Source organism: Euprymna scolopes, chromosome 38 (genome assembly GCF_053919585.1).
Source record: "Euprymna scolopes isolate OS-2025 chromosome 38, ASM5391958v1, whole genome shotgun sequence".
Classification (NCBI taxonomy): Eukaryota; Metazoa; Mollusca; class Cephalopoda; order Sepiida; family Sepiolidae; genus Euprymna; species Euprymna scolopes.
The window spans coordinates 71,750,254-71,766,896 of NC_136519.1; positions in this window are offsets into that span (position 1 = coordinate 71,750,254).

A 16,643-nucleotide genomic window follows, 5' to 3' on the forward strand; every position below is an offset into this window, starting at 1 on the left:
TAAAAGTAAAAAAATAATAATAAAAGTAAAAAATAATGATTAAATAATTATGAAAGTAAAAATAATAATAAATAAATGAATAATGATAATAATAATAATAATAATAATAATATGGATGTCTTCAAGTCCAATATAAACAAATTCCTGATGAAGCACCCTCTTAAGTAAGACACTTTATCAAATCTCCAACAGTAACGATACTATCCCGTTGATTATTGTACACGCAATAACCCTTATCCCCGAGTGGCTTCCGGACCTTGATAAGTGGTGACTTCCATGTAAAAAAAATAAATAATAATAAATAATAATAAAACAAATTAAAATTAAAAATCGCGGAACATGTCAAGCACATGAATGAAAAGTTTAAAAATGCAAAAGGAATAGAACGAAAATGTCGAAAACATATTAAAATCAATATAAATGTTTAAAACTTAAATAAAGAAAAAGAAAATATTGCGACTTATTGAACTGAAGGAAAATACCAAAATGTTGTGATACTGTCGACGTCAAATCTCGCAAAAGTTTTAGGAATTTTAATAAAAGAGTAAATACGTAGATTAGCAGAACAAAGTTTATTGGCAATAAGCTTCGTAGAAAGACAATATATAGGAAGTTTTCATCAAGGTACACAAAAGGAAGCTGAAATAGGATTGTTAATCAAAGTGTGGAACTAAGGACCGGACAATAGAGGTCAATATGCAGAGTAATTCACTTAAAAGCAGCTCGATATCTTTAATCTTTCTCTAATCATCCATATTTCCCCACTTAAAATTAACACGATCTCTCTAACCTTTCTCTTAACGACAAGACAAAATGCATATTTTCCCAACAAGATGGCCCTACATGCCACAGTTTCAAAAATTACGGACACAAGTTCATGACATGTTTACGGAAGAGAGCACAATAAGCAAAGGGTTATGGCCACCACGTTCCTCGGACTTGTCATGACGTCATCATGTGATTTTTATTTTTGGGGGACTTTAAAACAAAAAGTTCATGCAAATAATCCTCATAATCAAGACCAACTAGGGGAGAACATTACCAACGCTATCAGAAGAATCACCCGAAATATCTGCAGGCAGCATCTGCAAACGTTGTTAAATGTTCCCAGAAATGCTTAGATATCAAGGGGGAGCACTTCCAGCATCTTTTATTACACAACAAGTAATTTAAACAATGCTACAGATAATTTAAACAATACTACAGATAATTTAAACAATACTACAGATAATTTAAACAATACTACAAGTAATTTAAACAATACGACAGGTAATTTAAACAATACTACATATAATTTAAACAATACTACAGATAATTTAAACAATGCTACAGATAATTTAAACAATGCTACAGATAATTTAAACAATACTACAGATAATTTAAACAATACGACAGGTCATTTAAACAATACTACAAGTAATTTAAACAATACTACAGATAATTTAAACAATACTACAGATAATTTAAACAATACTACAGATAATTTAAACAATACTACAGATAATTTAAACAATACGACAGGTAATTTAAACAATACTACATATAATTTAAACAATACTACAGATAATTTAAACAATGCTACAGATAATTTAAACAATGCTACAGATAATTTAAACAATACTACGGATAATTTTAACAATACTACAGACAATTTAAACAATGCTACAGATAATTTAAACAATACTACAGATAATTTAAACAATACTACAAGTAATTTAAACAATACTACAAGGAATTTAAACAATACTACGGATAATTTTAACAATACTACAGATAATTTAAACAATACTACAGATAATTTAAATAATACTACAGATAATTTAAACAGTACTACAGATAATTTAAACAATACTACAAGTAATTTAAACAATAATACAGATAATTTAAACAATAATACAGATAATTTAAACAATACTACAGATAATTTAAACAATACTACAGATAATTTAAACAATACTACCGATAATTTAAACAGTACTACAGATAATTTAAAAAATACTACAGATAATTTAAATAATACTACAGATAATTTAAACAATACTACAGATAATTTAAACAATAATACAGAAAATTTTAACAATAATATAGATAATTTAAACAATACTACAGGTAATTTAAACAATACTACAGATAATTTAAACAATACTACGGATAATTTAAACAATACTACAGATAATTTAAACAATACTACAGATAATTTAAACAATAATACAGATAATTTAAACAATACTACAGATAATTTAAAAAATACTACAGATAATTTAAATAATACTACAGATAATTTAAACAATACTACAAGTAATTTAAACAATACTACAGATAATTTAAACAATACTACAGATAATTTAAACAATACTACAGATAATTTAAACAATACTACAGATAATTTAAACAATACTACAAGTAATTTAAACAATACTACGGATAATTTAAATAATACTACAGATTATTTAAGCAATACTACAGATAATTTAAACAATACTACAGATAATTTAAACAATACTACAGGTAATTTAAACAATACTACAGGTAATTTATACAATACTACAGGTAATTTAAACAATACTGCAGATAATTTAAACAATACTACAGGTAATTTAAACCATACTACGGCTTATTTAAACAATACTACCGATAATTTCAACAATACTACAGATAATTTAAACAATACTACAGATAATTTAAACAATACTACAGGCAATTTAAACAATACTACAGATTATTTAAACAATACTACAGATTATTTAAACAATACTACGGATAATTTACACAATACTACAGGTAATTTAAACAATACTACAGATAATTTAAACAATACTACAGATAATTTAAACAATACTACAAATGATTTAAACAATGGTACAGATAATTTAAACAGTACTACTTGATAATTTAAATAGTACTACAGATAATTTAAACAATACTACATGTAATTTAAACAATACTAGAGATAATTTAAACAATACTACAGATAATTTAAACACTACTACAGGTAATTTAAACACTACTACAGATAATTTAAACAATACGACAGGTAATTTAAACAATACGACAGGTAATTTAAACAATACTAGAGATAATTTAAACAATAGTACAGATAATTTAAACAATACTACAGATAATTTAAACAATACTAGAGATAATTTAAACAATACTACAGATAATTTAAACAATACGACAGGTAATTTAAACAATACTACCGATAATTTAAACAATACTACAGATAATTTAAACAATACTACAGATAATTTAAACAATACTACAGATAATTTAAACAATACTACAGGTAATTTAAACAATACTACAGATTATTTAAGCAATACTACAGATAATTTAAACAATACGACAGGTAATTTAAACAATACTACAGATAATTTAAACAATACTACAGATAATTTAAACAATACTACAGATAATTTAAACAATACTACAGATAATTTAAACAATACTACAGATAATTTAAACAATACTACAGATAATTTAAACACTACTACAGGTAATTTAAACAATACTACAGATAATTTAAACAATACTACAGATAATTTAAACACTACTACAGGTAATTTAAACAATAAAAGAATGTTCTTCCTCTCTACTACATTTTCTGTGCTATTTTTAAGTGGGCCACTCTCTATTTAGAATTAGTTCATGGACAGTTTTAGGGGTGGCAATTAGTTTTGCGACAGTTTAAAACACTTGGGACATTTTACAAACTACGTAGATGCAGACTTTAGCACGTAACCATTTATTTCCCTCAATGGTATCATACGTGCACCCAGATTCCAACCAAGATATACTGAATGTTTTTCTGTTTTCTTGTGTGTTGTTTTCTTTTTTATACTTGTCAAATTATCAAAACGAAGAATTTTTTTTTAATTAATAAATCTTTGAAGTGACCAAAATGTAAAAACAGTTTGAAATCCATAAAAACTTAATCGGCGGTTATTAGACTTTTAAAGAATAATGAACTATTTTATAATGAAGTAAAGTGTTATTCCTTATTATATTCATACCTTTATATTTAAAATTTAGATGCACGAATCGGCTTCAGAATGTGGCTAATTTATATTTTTAAATGAAAATCGCTCCAGACAAGACACGAAACCACTTGATGTAAGGAACTAGAATACTATTTACAGATAAAAAAATAAACAAACAAACAAAAAAAAAATAGCCAATTATAAATTATATTCCGACGTAGAAACAGCGATTCATCGCTCCTTTGTGAGGACTAAGCGACAATCTTCTGTGTAATGAAACAATGGCGTTCTGCACCTAGTCTGCTGTGGCAATAGAGTCTAAGCGGGTGCTGTCTCCCCGGATGCAGGCTTGGGCGAGTGATAAGGAGACCTAGGTTTGTCCAGTTACCAAGGACCCCTTTTCCGCGTTGCAGACAAAATCGGACGGAAAGGCAAGTCAATGCGGTCGGAGCAATCGCAGCTGCAGGAGTTGCCTGAAAGATGTTGTTTTACTTCGCCCTCCGCCCATCCAGAACTCCAAACCGGATTTTTGTCAGAGTTTATCCCCCCTCCGCATTTGTATTTATCTAGGTATCCACAAAGCAGTGGAACTACTTGCCCCTAGCTGGTGAAAATTTTAAAATATTTCCAATTTTGACGAAAATAACGGAGATCCTCATTATAGTCATGATTGTATCGAAACGAAAGCGAAATCCTTAAATTATTCTTCTTAAAAAGAGTTGGGCAAAAGAAGCACGAATTCTACAATAGTGAAAATTAGAAGATATTTCGAATTTTGCCGAAAATAACGGACACACTCATCGTAATTGTGGTTCTACCAAAATAACAAAATAAGGAAAAGGTAATCTAATTAGCATAACATCTCTTTAAACTACACCCCCTTCCAAAACACAATCGACATATTAAACGGCTTTTTTCAGACTGTTAATCATACGACGTAGATTAGAGTTTTTAACTAAACTTGATAATTATAATTAGTATCATATATAATTGATAATTATAATTAGTATCTATAAATATAATAGTTTTTTTTCCTGGAAGAATTTTCACTGAAATGTAATTCTGAATTATAGTAAATATGAGTTATTTCCAACTCATCTCTGTTTGATCTGGAAGCATGAATGACTTAATTGCTTTTGGATATCTTTTATTCCGAAATTTAGTACATATATATATATATATATATATATATATATATATATATATATATATATATATATATATATACACGCGCACACACACACACATACACACACACGCACACACACACACATATATATATATATATATATATATATATATATATATATATATATATATATATAACTTTTTAACGGTAGAAAACTTATACAGCGTTTTAAAAATCCTTGCGACCTCTTCCGCCAACAAACTGATCAGGAGTTAATCATTGGGTAATCACAGAAATGCAAAAAAAAAAAAAAAAAAAAAAAAAAAACCGAATTAAATTGTCACTAAAGAGCAAATACTAGGGGATATACGAGAACAAAAAAACGAATGGGAATTTGTGTAAAACAATATATATACAATTATATAAAATGTTTGTACAAATAATATGGAGGAAATGTGGGAACGATTAAAATATAGCCCAATGATTTAATAAATTCCTTCTATCGACAGAGATAGTGCTTGTGTGAAAAAGTTTGTTATAGACTTAATAATCCGTCTGGCCAAACACTGAGCAGCATCTCCAATCCAAGTAGTTTTAAATAAACAGGACAGTTGTACGAACCCAGGGCTATAGGAGAATTATATTTTTCTACTAAATTATTAATAGTATAAGTAATCAAATTCTCCGGATAACCGTTACGACTGAAAATGTCTTTGACAGTATTCAATTCATGTTTGAGTTTGTTCAGAGAACAAATTATAAAGGCTCTGTACATTAATGTCTGAATAAACCCTATTTTTCTAGAGGTAGGCGCAAATGAGCACCAATCCATATAAACACCGGTGAAGGTCGGTTTGCGATAAACTGTAGTCAGAAAAGAATTCTTACAACGTCCAATCAAAACATCCACGAAAGGCAAGAAACCATATATATATATATATATATATATATATATATATATATATATATATATATATATATATATATATATTAGTAGGAGGACCAATGTTACCCGGGATTGAATGACGATCAAAGAATACACTTATAATACATTTATTGCCATCGGAATCAGTCGAATTCGCCCATTTTTTTTAATCAAATCGATTCATTGCCTGCTCTAATCTGGAACCTACCACAGTCTACTGCGAGGAAGCTTCACACGCTCTCCCATAGTGACATATTCCACAATACATCATTGTCTACGTTGCACTGTGAAGAACCTACTGTTCATTTTATAAAATTATCATTATATAATATTATAATATTATTATATAATGTTATATTATCATTATATAATATTATATTATTATCATTATATAATGTTATATTATCATTATATAATGGCTTGAATTAAAGTTGAAAATGCTAAAATCAAGTATCATTGTTTAACTGTGTTTTAGACAAAAGCACTCATTATGAACGCGCCCTAGTCTTATCAAAGAACTTACTGTTGATTTTATATGCCGAACTCTTCTCCGACATTCATCATATGGTCTGCTGGAACAGCGAAATTTACGATCTGACAGGAGTTTTCCGTTTTTTAAAAATTATTATGACTGACATCCAATCTTTTTGCTTGGATCGGTTTATCTGTTTGTACACCAATGTCCCGTTTGTGCTTGTACGATTTGTCTGGGTGTTCTAGATGTCGTTTATCTTAAGGCAACGTTTAAACAGCATTGTAAATATGGGAGCTAGTTCCGGTTGAAGTTTTATTGAGCACTATGATTTGAATGCTGTTACTGGAATCAAGGTTTTTGATAAGCTTGGTAACATAACGCACAGATATTGGTATGTTGCATAGCATGTTTTCAGTGACAGGGAGGAATAAGGATGATATGGCCCTTCTCGCAAAGGGTAGAATTTGCTGCAAAGTTTTAAGCAAATAGTTTTTCTTTGTCATCAGGAGCGATTGTTGTTGTTTTCTTTTTCTTTTCCTTTGGGGCATGGTGTATTTATATACACTTTTTTAATTGGTTATAAAAAATATGAATACAAAATTATATATATATATATATGCATACAATCATGCAATTAATAGGGGCAGTTTACTAGGACATTATAAATGTAAGCGTTAGTCCAATAAACGTATTAATATTCATATTATCCCAACTAAGTAAAAAAAAGTTCGATAGACAGTAAGAAGTAGAATTTAATATCATAAATATGAATAAAAGCGGTAAATCAGAAATTTAATTTTTTTTTTGACAAAATACCTCCAATAAAAAAAGGGTGAAATATCCTTATTTCGCGGAATTTCAAAGTATGTAATGCTCTTCTAACAGAGTAGAGAAACTGGATAGCAGATTATATATATATATATATATATATATATATATATATATATATATATATATATAGTTTCGCGCTATATATATATATATATATATATATATATATATATATATATATATATATATATATAGCTCGAAACTAGAATCTGCTGGTTTTAGCATTTTATGAAACTGTATTTTATGATGGTGGTCATAAAATGTATCGTAAATGCTCGTAAAATAATCTTTGCATAAAGTTTTTGTGTAACATAATTTTTTAGAAATGTTCGTATACAATTTGTCAGGGCGTATCAACAAACAAGAAAGAAAAAAAGAAAAACGCCGCGGAATAAGGATATTTCACCGACTGTCGAAAAATATATTTGTACATGGAAATTTCTGATTTACAGTTTTTATTTATACATATGGTACATATATATATATATATATATATATATATATATATATATATATATATATATATATATATATATATATATAGGCTCCTACAGTTTGACTGGATACCCAACATAGGGTTGTCTGTGTCGTGAAATTTTTGTGGCAGGGGTGCGCAATTTTCAACCCATCAACCCATCTCTCCTGTATCGACATTGTTAAATATCAGTAGCAAGTTAAGTGTATGTACATGACGGCTGGAAACAAATGCCGAGATAAGCGGAGAGCACATACAGCTCCTAAAATGCCCGAATGGTCACTTATCTGATACTAACCAGGCTCAACGTTGCTTAATTTCGATGCGATTATTCTCTCTCTCTCTCACTCACTCTCTCTCTCTCTCTCCATATATATATATATATATATATATATATATATATATATATATATATATATATATATAAAGAGAGAGAGATGGAGAGGGAGAGAGAGCGATATATATGAATGGATGGATAGATACGAAAAGAAATATATTGAGAGAAGGAACATACATAGATATAGAGATGGATAGATAGATTGTAAAAAATAAAAAGAAAAAGACAGAAGTAGAAGGAGGAGGATGAGGAGGAGGAAGAGAGAGAGGGAGAGAGAGAGACGCCATATATATAATTAATCATTAACGATAATTATCTATCTATCTCTTTCTCTCCCTCTCTCTCTCTTTCTTTTTCTCTCTCACTCTCTCTAGGTAAAAATGGAACCGGTAAAACTGACAAAAGTGAATAACTAGGTGAAAAAGACATATTGGCACCTGTAAAAGTAAAACCGTTCCAGAAGTAAGGGCTCACCTCCCATTGCTTTAATTTAAAATAAGACTCATCCTCCCCTAAAAAAACAAAAAGAAAAACAATTAATAAATATTTTTATAGGCATTTTTACTGGTACCCCGTTTACCGGTGTCATTTTTACCAAGCACTATATATATATATATATATATATATATATATATATATATATATATATATACAGTAATGTATGTGAATGACTATATATATATATATATATATATATATATATATATATATATATATATAGTCATTCACATACAGTACTGTTTCGCTGTTTCACAGCCCATCAGTGCTGCTAGACAGGCAACTGCTTCAAGCCAGGATCGACACCTGATCGCTTAAATGACAGTCAAGGCTTCTCACCATTACACTGCACGCTGCTGCTGTGTGGGTAATGAATTTAACGATGTTTAGTTTTGACATCGTCCAAATGCCCCCGCTCGATTTATTTACACATAGAGCGTCGCTTTATACGCTAATGGAAGGTTTGTATATCACTTACCGAAATGCTCAACACAAGATAGGAAGCATTATAGTATATATATATATATATATATATATATATATATATATATATATATATATATATATATATATATATATATGAAGAATAGATGTTTAGATGTTTTCGAATATCTTAAATGATTTAATAATTAAAAATCATCGCAGTATTTAGGAAAACATGGCTGCTCTCAAAAGAAACTGGAATCTTAAGGAGATATCAATCATACCAGTTATCATAGGTGCCACAGGGCTTATGAAGAAGAACCTGAAGTCCTACCTAACTAATATTCCTGCTGAACCAAATGCAATAGAGATCCAGACAATTGCACTTAAGGGAACAGCGAGGATACTAAAAAGAGCTCTCGGTTGGTTTCGATAAAAAGCAGGGCAATTTTGGCAGTTGGTCTGGCTGCCCCATACCCAGCATTACAATCTTCAAAGGAAGAAAATTAAAAAAAAAAAATTTCCTAAAAATCATGATTGAGAATACTGAGGTCTTGCAAAGTTAAAATAATATTAATAGATTAAAAATACTTGAAGAATTATATATTAAGACAAAATGCTTCAGATAAATAGCGTTAATTACGAGTACAGTGGAAATATTTTTGGATTTTTAATTTTAAATATGTATATATGTATAAAAAAAATATCGTCCCTCACCTTACTCGTAATAAGCCACTACGTGACTATGACAAAAATATGGATATATAATTAAAAACATACTTTTTACAACACAATATGCCTAAGGATGATGGAAATATTCCTATCGAAAGCGCTCGCTAAAGAAACTTATGGACCCAACCTAAACAATTTTGAAATAAAAAAAAAACGCAAAAAAACATTTATACGGAGATTGGAGAAGATAAAAGGAAACAGAAAAATTCATTGTCTCAATGAGAATATGCTATAACTAATATATATATATATATATATATATATATATATATATATATATATATATATATATATGTATATATGTATATATATATATATATATATATATATATATATATATATATATATATATATATATACTTTCGTAAATGATTGAATGCATTCAAAACGTATCGCAAAAACAAAAACAAGTAACATCTAAGTAAATCGCGATATATCCAAACAGTCGTGCGAGCGAGGTAGGTGGATGAGCGGTAAGGGGGTTAGGCTCATTACCGTGGGTCCCGATTTCGAATCTCGCTAGATTCAGCCACTCTGATAAGTCGTAGACGATGAAACACGTGTCAGTGGATAATTGTTTTTAAAATAATATATATGCCGCTCCTCATGTGGTAAAAATGCACTTTTGTAAATAATTGAATTCATTCAAAACGTATCGCAAAACAAACAACACACACACACACACACACACACACACACACATATATATATATATATATATATATATATATATATATATATATATATATATATATATATATATAGTCTAAAGAAGCTTTGAATTAAAAAACGAAAAATTAGGAATGCAGTTTAAATACCCGGAAAGAAAAACAAAATATTAACTTTAACCTTCGCAAAAGTCTTAAATTTTAAACAGAATTTTACTACATAGGGATGAAAAGAGAAAACCTTAAATTTCGTAAATAGAAAACGGGGATCATCAGCTGTTTACCATGCAGCTTTTTCGGAGATTTGAAAACAGGACAGCTGTTAAATACATGGCTCTCCAGTGAATAATACCACTTCCCCAATAAAAAAAAGTAAAATTATACGGTTACTATTTTTCACTAATATATGAAAAAAAAAAGATGAATTAAATAAAAAAAATAAAAAATAAAAAGATAAACTATAAATAAGTAAGTTAAGGATTACAAGATCCGTTCTGCAACATGTTAACTAGCATGATAATGCTATGAGAATAAAAATGCATAAAAGCTTAAGTACCTTAGGTACCAGAAAGGCAAATAGATAAGAGGAGGAAACGTAGCCATACGTATTTAAAAACCCAATATATAATCTAAAGAAGCTTTGAATAAAAAATGCAAAAATAAAAATAAAGAATTCAGTTCAAATTCCCGGAAGGAAAAAATATTAATCGCAGACTTAGCACCTACATAATCCGACTTCTAAAAAGTTTAAAATGTTAAAAGAGAATCCATTTATATATGGATGAAAAAAAGACATTAACTAAAGTTGTTAAATCGAAATAGACTTCGCACTTGCATAAGCCGATTTCGCAAAATCTTCAATTTTAAATAATAATAATAATAATAATAATAATAATAATAATAATAATAATAATATGTATATATGTATATATATACATATATTATTATTATTATTATTATTATTATTATTATTATTATTATTATTATTATTATTATTATGTGCGTGTGTGTGCGTGCGCTTGTGTGCCTGTGTTTGTATGTAAATATAAATAAAATTATAAAAATAATTATCTTCATTATTTATGAATAAAATATCAAAATAAATGTAAAAAAAAATGTCAAAATCAATGATCGAACAATCATGTTTGATCATTGATTTTGACATTGATATCTTCAAATTTATGCATACCATGTCGATTTTTACCATATGATGAAAATGGCATGTCTTTGAAAATCCATGGATTAAGGATTGTTTTTTATTTTGATTCTTTAGTTGAATATTTATGTATATTTTTATTTCTATATAATAAATGTAATAGTTGAATTTTTTTCCATTATCAATTTTCTTGTTTTACATAATTCTCTATTGCAGATATTGACGGTGTGATATTCTAAGACAGCAACCCTTGTCATGGACATGCCTCAGATTTGGAAATGCATCATTGAATTCATAACAAAAGGGCATTAAACATGCGGTGATTATGTAGAAAAATGAATTCTGGATCACAATAGACCGCTTGTTTTAATGGTACCTCGCCCGTCTTCGCTGAAAATTCCGTGTAGCTTAATTACTATATATTTTCATAATTTACTAGATAGATAGATAGATAGATATTTTTAGAGCTAAAAATGTATCATTCCATGGCGTGACGGAGATAGGTCCGTTGGTACATAGGAGTTCATATTTAGAGTAGGCGTTTATTTTGAATTGTGTACGTTTGACTGCCATCTTTCCTTCTTAATCACCTGTAAACGCACACGGTGTCAATTTTAACCTCGTACCTCACACCCCTTAACCAAATAAATCAGAAATGAAATATGGTATTTTTATGCTTTTATTTACTTAACTCCCCACGATAACAGAGTTAGACACAAGGTCAGTTTTTAATGAAGGAAGAAATTCAATCCTAAAATAATACATTCCGGATGGGAACAAAAATAAAAAAAGAAATTACCTCGGTCCAGGGACCGACGACATAAAAATAAAAAACTAAGGACAGAATCAGAACAGATCCTACACTTTGACTCGAACATTCTAGAGGAACGAAAGCTTTGTATTTGTCTATTGTTGAGTTCGTAGTGTTGGCTGCCGTTGAGTTGGTCCTCTGGGGTTCAGAGGAGACGGTGGAATAGTGGCAGAATTCAAAATACGTTAACGGGAAATGAAGAGAAGGTCTGCCAAGATTTATTTCCTTTTTTATATTTGAACGTGCGATTCTTTTTCTGATTTTGTAAATCGATATTGTCTTTTTTTACTCTATCGCCCGTTCGTTCGTTCTTTAATCAACATGGCGGCCACTAGAAAAATGCGCGTTGGCTTTCATCGTCAGCGAACGAACGACTATACCCACTTTTGAATACAGCGACTACTACAAAGACAAAGATACACTCATCTCCTTATTATGAAGCACGCGCACACACACACACACACACACACACACACACACACACACACACACACACATATGATTAATGGGGGAGAAACCGGAAGTGTTGGATTACTAAGAAAATAACAAAACAAGAACATATTTATTTATACCTGCGTTGAAGAATATATTAACCACACACACACACACACACACACACACACACACACACACACACACACACACACACACACACACACACACACACCACATACACACCACATACACACACACATGTATATATGACTACTTCATTTAATCACATAAATTATTATACGTAAGTATTATGTCATCCGTAAACTTTAAGTATTTACTTCAACAGTGCTCAATACATAGGTAGATCTAGGTAGTAAGTTATAAAAATATGTATGGCAATTGAGCTTAATTGCTATATATATATATATATATATATATATATATATATATATATATATATATTAGCTTTTCAGCCCGGCGTTGCCCGAGTGTTTGGGAAAAAATAGTGGTAGTAGGAAGGCAGGCTCGAACCCGTACCGCGAAGGAAGAAAACAATGGGGAAAAAAACCTGACATATTTGTTGTTACTACCAATGCCAAACCGGAAGTGACGTAGGTTTAAATTAAAGCTAGACAATCGAAAGGAGAGGATGACTTTAAAAAATATCGGCGAAAAAAAAAAACGACCCCCCCCCGTAGAAAAGTGCCCAGTTGAAAGTGAAGATATTAATGTTTTTAGCCAATTTTTCGATATTTGTCGTCTGAAATGTCGAACTTCAAAACGATACTGATTTTGTAAAAATCCGTCGCCTCTGTCGAATGTTTTAGGTTTTAGGCAGACATGCAAACATACATACATTTATATATTGGTAACTAAAAAATTTTGACTCACACCGATTAAAAAGCTTGCCCTATCTCTGAATATCCTTTATGTAAAATTTTAAATGTTTAGACCAGAAATTGTCTGAGTAATTTGGTAGAGACCGCAGAGGCCATTTTTTTTTTAACTTTTACCTTTATTATGGCTCCTTAACATAATAACATAATAATTAACTAAAGATGATCATCCCATAAGAAAACCGAAAAAACTAATAGGGAATTAATTAAAATGAATGTTTAAAAGAATATGCAAATTAGCTAGATCTTTTGCTAGTGAATGTAATTCCACAGCCCATATATAAGAAAAATTGTATTTTCTTTTTAAATGAATAGAAAAGAGGGTTGCCTTTTTCTGTTGTTCTTGGCCTTCGGGCCTGGATCACAGTGTAGTATCTGTTCCGGCAGATGCTGCACTTAAGATAATTTGTACCAGTCAATGGAGGGGAAACCCTCTATACTGGGACAATTATTATTTTTGGTAACCAGAGTGCCCCCTTTTTGCCTACTTTTAGGGGAGCTGGTTTTTACCTCACATTAAAAACGGCCTTGTGCTTAATTTGCTCAGTGGGGGAGCAAATAAATACCATCTGTTCCGGCAGATACTGCACTTAAGATAATTTGTACCAGTCAATGGAGGGGAAACCCTCTATACTGGGACAATTATTATTTTTTGGTAACCAGAGTGACCCCTTTTAGGGGAGCTGGTTTTTACCTCACATTAAAAACGGCCTTGTGCCTAATTTGCTCAGTGGGGGAGCAAATAAATACCATCTGTTCCGGCAGATACTGCACTTAAAATAATTTGTACCAGTCAATGGAGGGGAAACCCTCTATACTGGGACAATTATTATTTTTGGTAACCAGAGTGACCCCTTTTAGGGGAGCTGGTTTTTACCTCACATTAAAAACGGCCTTGTGCCTAATTTGCTCAGTGGGGGAGCAAATAAATACCATCTGTTCTGCGTATGCTGCACTTAAGGTAATTTGTCCCAGTCAATGGAGAGGAAACCCTCTATACCGGGACAATTATTATTTTTGGTCCCAACCAGAGTGCCCCTTTTCCCTTTTTTCGGGGAAGTGGTTTAACCCCACATTAAAAACGATCTTGTGTCACATTTTGCTTTGGTGGGAAAGCAAATAAATACTAATAGAAAAAAAGGGGTTTTAATACGAATATCAATGCACACAAAAGAAAAACGAATCTATAGGAGTATATATATATATATATATATATATATATATATATATATATATATATATATATGTGTGTGTGTGTGTGTGTGCGTGCGTGTATCTATAAATGTATATGTATGTATATGTGTATATGTATATACACACACACACACACACACACACACATATATATATATCTATATATATATATATATATATATATATATATATATATATATATATATATATATATATAGAGAGAGAGAGAGAGAGAGAGAGAGAGAGAGAGAGAGAGGCAGGGCGGCTCCTCCAGTCTTTAACAGACTATTAATACCCACGAAAGGGTGCCTGCGCGTAAAATTTTCGTGGCAGGAGGTGTGCAATCTCCAGCCACACATCTCCTGTATCGACATTGTTAAATACCAGTTGCAAGTTAAGTGTATGTACATGACGACTGGAAACAAATGCCGAGATAAGCGGAGAGCACATACAGCACCTAGAATTCCCAAATGGTCATCCATCTGGTATTAATCAGGCTCAACGTTGCTTAACTTTGGTTATCTGACGAGAACCGGTGTTCTAACGCGATTATGTCGTGTGTGTATATATATGTATATATGTATGTATATATATGTATATATATGTATATATATATATACATGATGTGTTTATTTGATCGGTTAATCATTATTTACGAAGAAAAGACCAAGCAGATCTAATAAGCGCACGATGTCTATCGTTTAATCTAATATAGCTTGCATCTTGTTTTTTTCTCCCTTTCTCTCTTTCCTCTTACTCTCTGTCTTTCTCTCTCTCTCTCTCCACACACACACACACACACACACACACACACACACACACACACACATACTGGACTTTTTAGACCATTACAATGGGCACATTTCGTTGACTCAGAATATGTTCTTTATGCCAACTTGATGGTTTTATATGGTAAAATTTATGCACATTTTTGCATTAAATACTAATTAGTATTGACCCCATATTAACCATAATTGTGTATCAGATGTTCGGTTTTCATAACAAGCGTTTATATAAATTTTCACCAGATCGCATCGTTATTTTCTGAACAAACTTTCATGGTAAATATGGTATTGTATTAATCTCGATTAATTCCGAACTGTACACCAAACGAATACCATAACACATACGACGCTGCAACTTATGGCAAATTTTCAGCTATATCAACTCAGTAGTTTTCGATAATTAATGGACAGAGAGACTGACAGACGCAGAGAATATATATATATATATATATATATATATATATATATATATATATTAGTCTGTATTTAGCCATAATTAAATTTTGTACCCCCCCTAAAATTTTTCTTTTCAAATATTGCAAGACCAGGTACGCACCTGATTCAATCAATAGATTAAATGCATTAATAAAAATTAAAAGTAAAATCAGGACTGCCCAGGCAAATCAGACCTTCTTAAATTCGTGCTTAAGCAACAAAGTTTGCCTCGCTTTTATTTTGTTTCAAATAAAGCGAGCTAAGTTACATCCTGGGCAAAAAATTGAAAGTGATTTTATCTCCAACTTTTTGTCCAAGCTTTCTCGTAATCTGGCACGTCTAAACAAAAAATATGAAATATAGAAAGATTCAGTTGGCTTTGACGTTTTTCGACAAAATTAGTTTTTGTAGATATGTTGCAATAATTCACGAACGTAGCCTTACTAGGTTACACTTAA